This window comes from Aquarana catesbeiana, linkage group LG03 (genome assembly GCF_042186555.1).
Source record: "Aquarana catesbeiana isolate 2022-GZ linkage group LG03, ASM4218655v1, whole genome shotgun sequence".
In the NCBI taxonomy this organism is placed as follows: domain Eukaryota; kingdom Metazoa; phylum Chordata; class Amphibia; order Anura; family Ranidae; genus Aquarana; species Aquarana catesbeiana.
The window spans coordinates 301,006,427-301,015,584 of NC_133326.1; positions in this window are offsets into that span (position 1 = coordinate 301,006,427).

The following is a 9,158-nucleotide window of genomic DNA, read 5'->3' on the forward strand; positions in this document are numbered from 1 at the left end:
GGTGGATGCTGAAATTGACCCCATAACATGGTCAGACCATGCCCCTACTCTTCTGGACCTTTCCCTATCTACCCCTACTACAAAAACGTGTCATTGGTGTCTCAATGAAACGCTTTTGAAGATCCCTTTCACCAATGATCACTTGTCACAAAAATTATTAGAATATTTTCACCTTAATGAAGGTACGGTATCGGAGACATCCACCCTATGGGAAGTCAACAAGGCCTTTTTCAGGGGTGAATGCATCTCTGCAGGCTCGCGTCTAAAGAGAGACTCTACCCTTCAAAAAATACAGCTACTTGCTCAGCTGCGATCTGCGGAGGCCAATTTACTCCTTTCCCCTACGGTGGATCGGTTGAGATCCGTTGTCTCCCTACAGAACCGTATTAAATTCTTGAACGTGAGTAAGATCTCAAAATCAATGCTATGGGCCAGACAGAAATGTTATGAATATGCTAATAAACACCATAGGATCGTCTAAAAGTGAGGGTGTGACCTGTCCACTGGATTAATGCACCAACATACCTCCATCCCAATTGGGTAAAAATTAAAGATAGAGGAGAAAAGTGGGACTTTGCGTGAGGCCTGTTGGCGATGAAATAAACTGAGTTGTATATGCTGGAATATGTTATCTAAGGTGCGTCCTATGCATCATTAAATGCACAAAGGGTAAGCCAGGTATAAATGGTACAAAAATATTATTTAATTACATAGGTCCTGAAACCAGACACAGTCATGAAACAACATCATAGACAATATTTCAGCATAAAATAGACAATACATTTAAAAGGCATAGTACAAATACTGGTAGTACAGATTTACAGTAGAGGATACAATGTATATTGGATGAATATATGCATCAATAGTTATTAACTCAACGCGTTTCTTGGCTTATAACCAATCATCAGGAGTCCGATGCAATTTAGGCTGCATTAAAACAATAAACATGTATTAATATATAGAGAAGTATATGAGAAAAAAAGCAGAAGAATTCAAAATTACTAACGTACTTACAGACAGTGTCTTAGTTTATGGTAATCTAAATTCTAGAATGCAGCATTGATCCAGGTCTACAAAGTCTCCCCCGGGGTTGAGGCAGGAAGCTCCCCCCAGGAGACCGTCGGCTACAGCCACCAAATTGACCAGGGTACCCATAGGGGCCGCCAGGCAAGGACAAGCAACGAGGCCACAAAACCCTGAAATGATTGTGAATAAAATACATTAGGTGTGTGAACATGGAACAACCGTCGGAATTGGATAGGGTGACATAATGGTGAGAAACCAAGGGTGAGTAGATATGGAATATAGACCAGAGCCAGAAGAAGACAAAGAGAATGAAGAAGTTTGTAGGAGAATGATAGAGAGAGTGTGTGCAACTAAGAGGTCTATAGACCAGAATGGAGATGTGCAACAAGGTTACCTGTGTAGTGAGAGTGATGGGCCCGGCCAATTGCCACAAATGCATAGCGGAACCTACATGCACCTGGTCTGGGGTCGCCGTTATATGCCGCGGACCGGGGGCGTGCACCCGCCAACGTCATGTGCGGGCGTAATTACGCAACGGGGAGGGACAGACAGCCCGGACACTCAGGCCGCCTCCCATCCCGGCAGCGCAAAAGCCCAGGAGTGGTATACCACAAGATCCCGCAAAGCGGCGGCACACGGCGCCGCATGCGGGGCGTGGGGAACATGACGCCGATGCGCCAAGGTCAAGGCCCGCCCCCGTCACGTGCCAGGACGGGTGACAGGTCAAGAGCTGGGCGCATCGCAACCCCGGGTTTAAGACAGAACAGACCATAACATCAACTGCACCCAAGGAATAATAAAATAAAGGTATATGAACCAATATAAAAAATAGTGGATTAATGAAAGGAAATTAAAGGCGGAAAGAGGGAAGAAAAATAAAAATAAAAAGGCTTACCCTTTGTGCATTTAATGATGCATAGGACGCACCTTAGATAACATATTCCAGCATATACAACTCAGTTTATTTCATCGCCAACAGGCCTCACGCAAAGTCCCACTTTTCTCCTCTATCTTTAATTTAAACACCATAGGATGTTAGTACAAAGACTCACACCTAGATTTTCCCTCTCTGTTCCTGACTTCCTCGTCCAGACTGATGGTACCCCTACCTACTGTCCCCATACTATGGCTAGGGTCTTTGGAGACTTTTATCACAAACTCTTCAACAGTGTGGATACTGACCCTAGCTCCCAGTTTAATCAGAGCAAATTTGATGCATTCTTTGACTCCATCCATCTCCCTACATTGACCTCAGCAAATAGATCAGCATTAAATGCCCCTATTACAGCCGAAGAGTTGGCGGACGTCATTCGCCATCTTCTGTCACACAAATCCCCAGGTCCAGACGGCTTACCAAATTCCTATTACAAGACCTTCCTCCCTATTTTAACCCCACATATGCTGAATCTCTTTGGATCCTTAATGAAAGGCACAATCCCTTACCCCCAATTTCTACATGCTCATATTACTGCTATCCCGAAACCTGGAAAAGACTTTTCCCTCCCATTGCATTATTGAATTCGGACTATAAAATTTTTACAAAAGTTTTGGCAAACAGACTTTCCTTATTACTGCCATCCCCAATCCACAGAGACCAGGTGGGATTTGTTCCTACCAGACACGCAGGTGGCAACACTAGAAGAACCATAGACCTCATAGATCTCCTCACTAAAACAAATAGCCCTGCCTTAGTTTTAAGCCTTGATGCCCAAAAGGCTTTTGACCGTCTAGACTGGTCATTTATCTTCGCTACTTTATCCCGTTATGGCTTCTCTGGTTCCTTTTTCCAGGCTTTACGAGCTTTATACTCTATACCCTCCTCCCAAGTCCAACTTGCCTCCCATTTTGTCGCAGTTGTTCCCCTTACAAAATGGCACCAGACAGGGCTGCCCGCTCTCACCCTTACTTTTCATTTTATGCTTGGAGCCTCTGGCCGCTGCCATATGCTACAAGCCTGATATGGGGGGGTGCGGCTGTGGCAGGAGGAATATAAACTCTCTCTCTTTGCTGATGACATACTGCTTACGTTAACACACGTTTGTGGAAATAAAGCGCTTACTGAAACACTGGGACACCCTCCCTCTCTCTGTTCGGGAGAATTAATGTATTAAAGATGTCCATTCTTCCCAAACTGCTTTAAATGTTTGAGACATCCCCGGTAGCGATCCCGTTTCCCCAATTGAAAATGCTTCAATGGTCCTTAATTAATTTTATATGGCATAATACCTCCCATAGGATAGTCGGTGGTTCAGTCTTTGAGGTCTAGGGGTGGGTTGGGTGCCTTGGATCTACTAAAATATTATCATGCCACTCACCTGCGAGCTGTCATCTCTTGGACATCCCGCTGTGCCCCAAGTAGGTGGTCCAAGATTGAAATGAGGGTCACGTTCCTTGTACACCTTTGTTTTATGTTATGGGCACCCTCGGACAGGCATATGCCCCAGTTGAGAAATCTTTGTTTGGCTCCTATGCTCTTTACATTTACATTTCTGGACTTTTGTTCAAACTCTTATACAAGGCCTCCTGCACGTATATATACCCCTAAACCCCCAGCACTACCTATTGGGACTCCCCTTCCAGGGTATTTTAAAATCTGCACAGAAGCTGATGGCTTTCATACTCCTAGCTGCCAAAAGGGCGATTCCGTGTTGCTGGCTGTCCCCCTCCCCTTCTACCAGTTCCCAGCTTCTATCTAATATAGCTGACACTCGTAGGATGGAACACCTGACTGCTACTGTTGAAGGTTCCTTGGTTTGGTGTTTAACAAAGTTTGGGAAGCCTGGGATGATTCTATTTATTGTTCAGAAAGACACCCCCCCCCCCCGCTTAATGATAGTCGTTTCATATGTAAAATCTTATTCTTATGCTGCATAGATGTCTGTTCACATAATTTACCCTTCCATGGTGCTATTTCTTCTTTCCTTACATTTTTGGTTCTATGTTTATTTTTGTCTCTACTATTTTATTTTATTTTATTTATTTATTTATTTTGCCTTTTCTTTCTTTCTTATCGATTAAAACGAATTTAGACAGGCCATACTGGCTTGTTGCGTTATCTTGCAATGTTTTTTGATAATATGTTATACTCTGATTCTTCAGTTCTGTTAGAGTGACGGATGTCTCCAAATGACAGTTTTTTCTTTTTTCTTTTTAAGCTGTCTGTATGACCCAAAAACTCTTTAATAAATATACAATTTAAAAAAAAAACAAAAAAAGAAAGCCTGAAGGAAGTGATTGGTTTTCGGGGTCCTGTAGGCGGTTAGGCTCCCAAAAAGTTTCACACATGTGGTATCCCCATACTCAGGAGAAGCAACAGAATGTATTTTGAGGTGTAATTTTACATATGCTCATGGCATGTTTGAGCAATATATCATTTAGTGACAACTTTATGCAAAAAAAAATTTAAAAAAATAAAAATTGTAATTTTCCCACAACTTATGGCAAAATTTAAAATATTCCATGGACTCAACATGCCTATCAACAAATACATTGGGGCGTCTACTTTCCAAAAAGGGGTCATTTGGGGGGGTTTTGAACTGTCCTGGCATTTTATGCACAACATTTAGAAGCTTACTTCACATATCATCCACTCTTCTAACCACTTGAAGACAAAGCCCTTTCTGACACTTTTTATTTTTTTATATTACAAAATATATATATTTTTTTGCAAGAAAATTACTTTGAACCCCCAAACATTATATATTTTTTTTAAAGCAAAGGCCCTACAGATTAAAATGGTGGGTGTTGCAATTTTTTTTCACACAGTATTTGCGCAGCAATTTTTCAAATGCAATATTTTTTGGAAAAAACCCCCTTTAAAAATTTTAATGCAGGGGGAGGTTTTGAACTGTCCTGGCATTTTATGCACAACATTTAGAAGCTTACGTCACATATCACCCACTCTTCTAACCACTTGAAGACAAAGCCCTTTCTGACACTTTTTATTTTTTTATATTACAAAATATATTTTTTTTTTTTGCAAGAAAATTACTTTGAACCCCCAAACATTATATATTTTTTTAAAGAAAAGGCCCTACAGATTAAAATGGTGGGTGTTGCAATTTTTTTTCACACAGTATTTGCGCAGCGATTTTTCAAATGCAATCTTTTTTGGAAACAATACACTTTTTTAAATTTTAATGCATTATATATATTGGCCAAATGTTTGATGAAATAAAAAAGATGATCTTATGCCGAGTACATGGATACCAAACACGACATGCTTTAAAATTGCGCACAAATGTGCAGCGGCGACAAACTACATACATTTTTAAAATCCTTTAAAAGCCTTTACAGGTTACCACTTTAGATTTACAGAGGAGGTCTACTGCGAAAATTACTGCCCTCAATCTGACCTTCGCGGTTATACCTCACATGCATGGTGCAATTGCTGTTTACATATGACACCAGTCCGACGCTTGCGTTCACCTTTGAGCGTAAGCACGGGGGGGACAGGGGTGTTTTTTTTTAATTATTATTTATTTTGCTTTTTAATTTTATTTTTAAACTGTTCCTTTCATTTATTTTTTTAATCATTTTTATTGTTATCTAAGGGAATGTAAATATCACCTATGATAGCAATAGTTAGTAACAGGCACTCTTTTTGAGATCTCTCCTCTGCCCTCAAAGCATCTGACCACACCAAGATCGGTGTGATAAAATGCTTTCCCAATTTCCCAATGGCGCTGTTTATATCTGGTGAAACCTAAGTCGTGAAATGCTTGTAGCTTCCGGTTTCTTAAGCCATAGAGATGATTGGAACCGTTCTGGTCTCTGATCAGCTCTATAGTCAGCTGGCGGAACCACCAGCTGCATTCTCAGGTTCCCTGTTGGGACAGGAGAGCCTGAGAAAACCATGGAAGACGGTGGGGTGAGTAGCCGCTAGGATTGCTTTTACATGAAAGCCAACCACTGGCTGAAAAGAATGATACCAAGATGATACCTAAACCTGCAGGCATCATTCTGGTATAACTACTCAAAGTCCAGCAATATACCAGTACATCTCTGGTCCTTGTTGGGCATACATTGTAATGTTCTTTTTTTCATGCAGCCTGTGGGCTGAACGAAAAAATGAGATTGATTGGTGGGTATGCCCACCATTAGAATACCACCCTTCATCCACCCACTTCTAAAGATGGGCATACATGCACCTTTTTTTTAACTGTGGTGGTGAAATTACCTCCTACAGCTCTGGAGTCACTAATTTACGTATCGTGGGAGAAAACGCTGTTGCTGTCAAGATAAATAAATCAGTGCTGCAGCTGAATGGCCTAAAAAATATATGCCGAAGCATGGGGGCAATCCACCCCTAATGTTAGGAGCAAATCACTCCTCCACCCCTGCCCCCATGCTTCAGTATATATGCTCTTTTTTTTAACTGCGGTGGTGAAATCACCTCCGACAACCCTGGAGTCAGGGCTTTACGTATCATGGGAGCAAACGCTGTTGCTGTCAAGATAAATAAATCAGTGCTGCTGCTAAATGGCCTAAAAAAAATATGCCGAAGCATAGGGGAAATCCACCCCTAATGTTAGGGGTAAATCACACCTCCACCCCTGCCCCCATGCTTCGGCATATATGCTCTTTTTTTTAACTGTGGTGGTGAAATCACCTCCGACAGCGCTGGAGTCACGGCTTTACGTATTGTGGGAGCAAATGCTGTTGCTGTCAAGATAAATAAATCAGTGCTGCAGCTGAATGGCGTACCTGCTAAGCAAATAATGGTTAACAATAAAACAAAGTAACATTACAGTATAACAGTAATGCTGTGTACACACGGTCGGACTTTTCAGCAACAAAAGTCCGACGGTTTGTCCGACAGACTTTCGACAGACTTTTGGCAGACTTCCAACGGACTTTCTAACAAACAGACTTGCCTACACACGATCACACCAAAGTCCGACAGATTCGTACGTGATGACGTACACCAGACTAAAATAAGGAAGTTGATAGCCAGTAGCCAATAGCTGCCCTAGTGTCGGTTTTTGTCCGTCGGACTAGCATACAGACGAGCGGATTTCTGGGTCCGGCGGAGTTATGACGTAAAGATTTGAAGCATGTTCCAAAACTAAAGTCTGTCAGATTTGCGACTGGAAAAGTCCGCTGAAGGTCCGGTGAAGCCCACACACGATCAGATTGTCCGCCGGATTTGGTCCGTCGGCATCCGTCGGACCAGTCCAGTCGAACAGTCTGACCGTGTGTACGCTACATAAGACTTACCATACCTGCAAAGCAAACACAATAAAACATCTGGGCTGATCCCGCTAACACTGTGTTTTTGGGAACCCTAAACTGCTGGGGACGCTAGTATAGATCTGATCACATATTGATCCGTTCAGATACTATACTACTAAGGGAGGTGTATGGTGTGTGCGTGGGTGTTAGCGCTACTGGCACTAATCTACCGCTGCCTGGGGCGACGCAGATCTGACACTAAAACCTAACTGATATCACCCGCCGGGTAATCAGGGGGTTAAACCTCTATTTAGGTTTTATACGGCAGGTGCCCTGACGCTATAAAAAACCCCGAACTAACCAGTGTCACCCGTGACACTAATACAGTGATCACTGGTGATGTATAGCTACGATGCTTCGTGCAGCCGGGCCAACCTGCCGCAGTATAACTGCGGTGGCTGGTCCGGAACTGGTTAATACAAGAAAGGACTTTGCTCACTTTGGAAACTGCAGCTTGGCATTGCATGCTATTATTGAGCCTATGATCTACCAAAAACCCCAAATCCTTCTCCACTATGGATTCCCCTAGTTGTAGCCCCCAAGTGCATAACTTTACATTTATCTACATTAAACCTCATTTTCCACATAGTTGCCAAATTAGACAGTGCATTGAGGTTGGCTTGTAAAATGGAGACATCCTGTAAGGACGTTATTTCACTGCATAGCTTAGTGTCATCTGCAAAGATAGAAATGGTACTTTTAATCCCAGATCCTATATCATTTATAAAGATATTAAAAAGTAAGGGTCCCAACACTGAACCTTGGGGTACACCACTGATAACCTTAGACCATTCAGAGTAAGAATAATTAACCACTACTCTCTGAATTTGTTTTTTAGACAGTTTTCTATCCATTTACAAATTAATCTTTCTAAGCCTGTAGACTTCACCTTACATAGGTCACTGGATGCCAAAGTCCATCCAAATGTGCATGCTCATGCCCATGAGCATGTCCCCCTCTCTCACCCCTCTCCTTCCCCCTTCCCCCAAGGAGAAGGAGAGAGACCTTCCTTTCCCCCCTCTCTTTCTATGCCCCCCCCTTATCCCTCCCCCATCTCTCATGCCCATGAGCACATCCCCCCCTCTCTCACCCCTCTCCTCCCCCATTTCCCTAGTGGGAAGGAGAGAGAACTTCCTTTCTACCCTCTCTTTCTATCGTTTTCCCCCATTACCCCCCGTCTCTCACGCCCATGAGCACGTCCCCCTCTCTCTCTCACTCCTCTCCTCCCCCATTCCCCAGGGAAGAAGGAGAGAGACCTTCCTTTCTCCCTCTCTTTCTATCTTTTCCCCCCTTACCTCCCCCTCTGTCTCTCACTCCCATGGGCACGTCCCCCTCTCTGACCCCTCTCCTCCCCCATTCTCCCAGGGGGAAGGAGAGAGACCTTTCCTTTCTCCCCTCTCTTTCTATCTTTTTCCCCCTTACTCTACCCCCACTCTCTCCCTCTCCTCCAACTATCACCCCCTCATTCTCTTCACATTACTCATCTCTTTATTTCTTCAGCCCCCTTCTTCTCGGCTCTTCTCCATTTAGCCTCTTCTCTCATGCGATCTTCTCTCTGCCGCATCCACTGTTCTCTTAATTTTTTATCCCTTCTTTTTGCCTCTTCCTCTTTCAATGTGTCCTCCCTTTTCTGTACCGCTTTTTATCGTCTTTTCAGTTTTTCTCTCCTCTGCTCTTTTACAATTATCCTCCTCTCTCTTGTGATCTTCTTGCAGCTGTTTCTCCTGTGCTGCTTTTTTGTTTTCCCATCTGCTCGCCTGCTCAGCTCTGAATTTGTCCATCCTTCTCTGTTCCTCTTTTTCCCTTCTCTTTCGTTCTTCTCGCTTCTCTTCTTCTTTTCTCCATTTAGTCTCCTCTCTCTTAGGTAAGGGGAGGGGGGGAGGGTAGAAAGAGAGGGT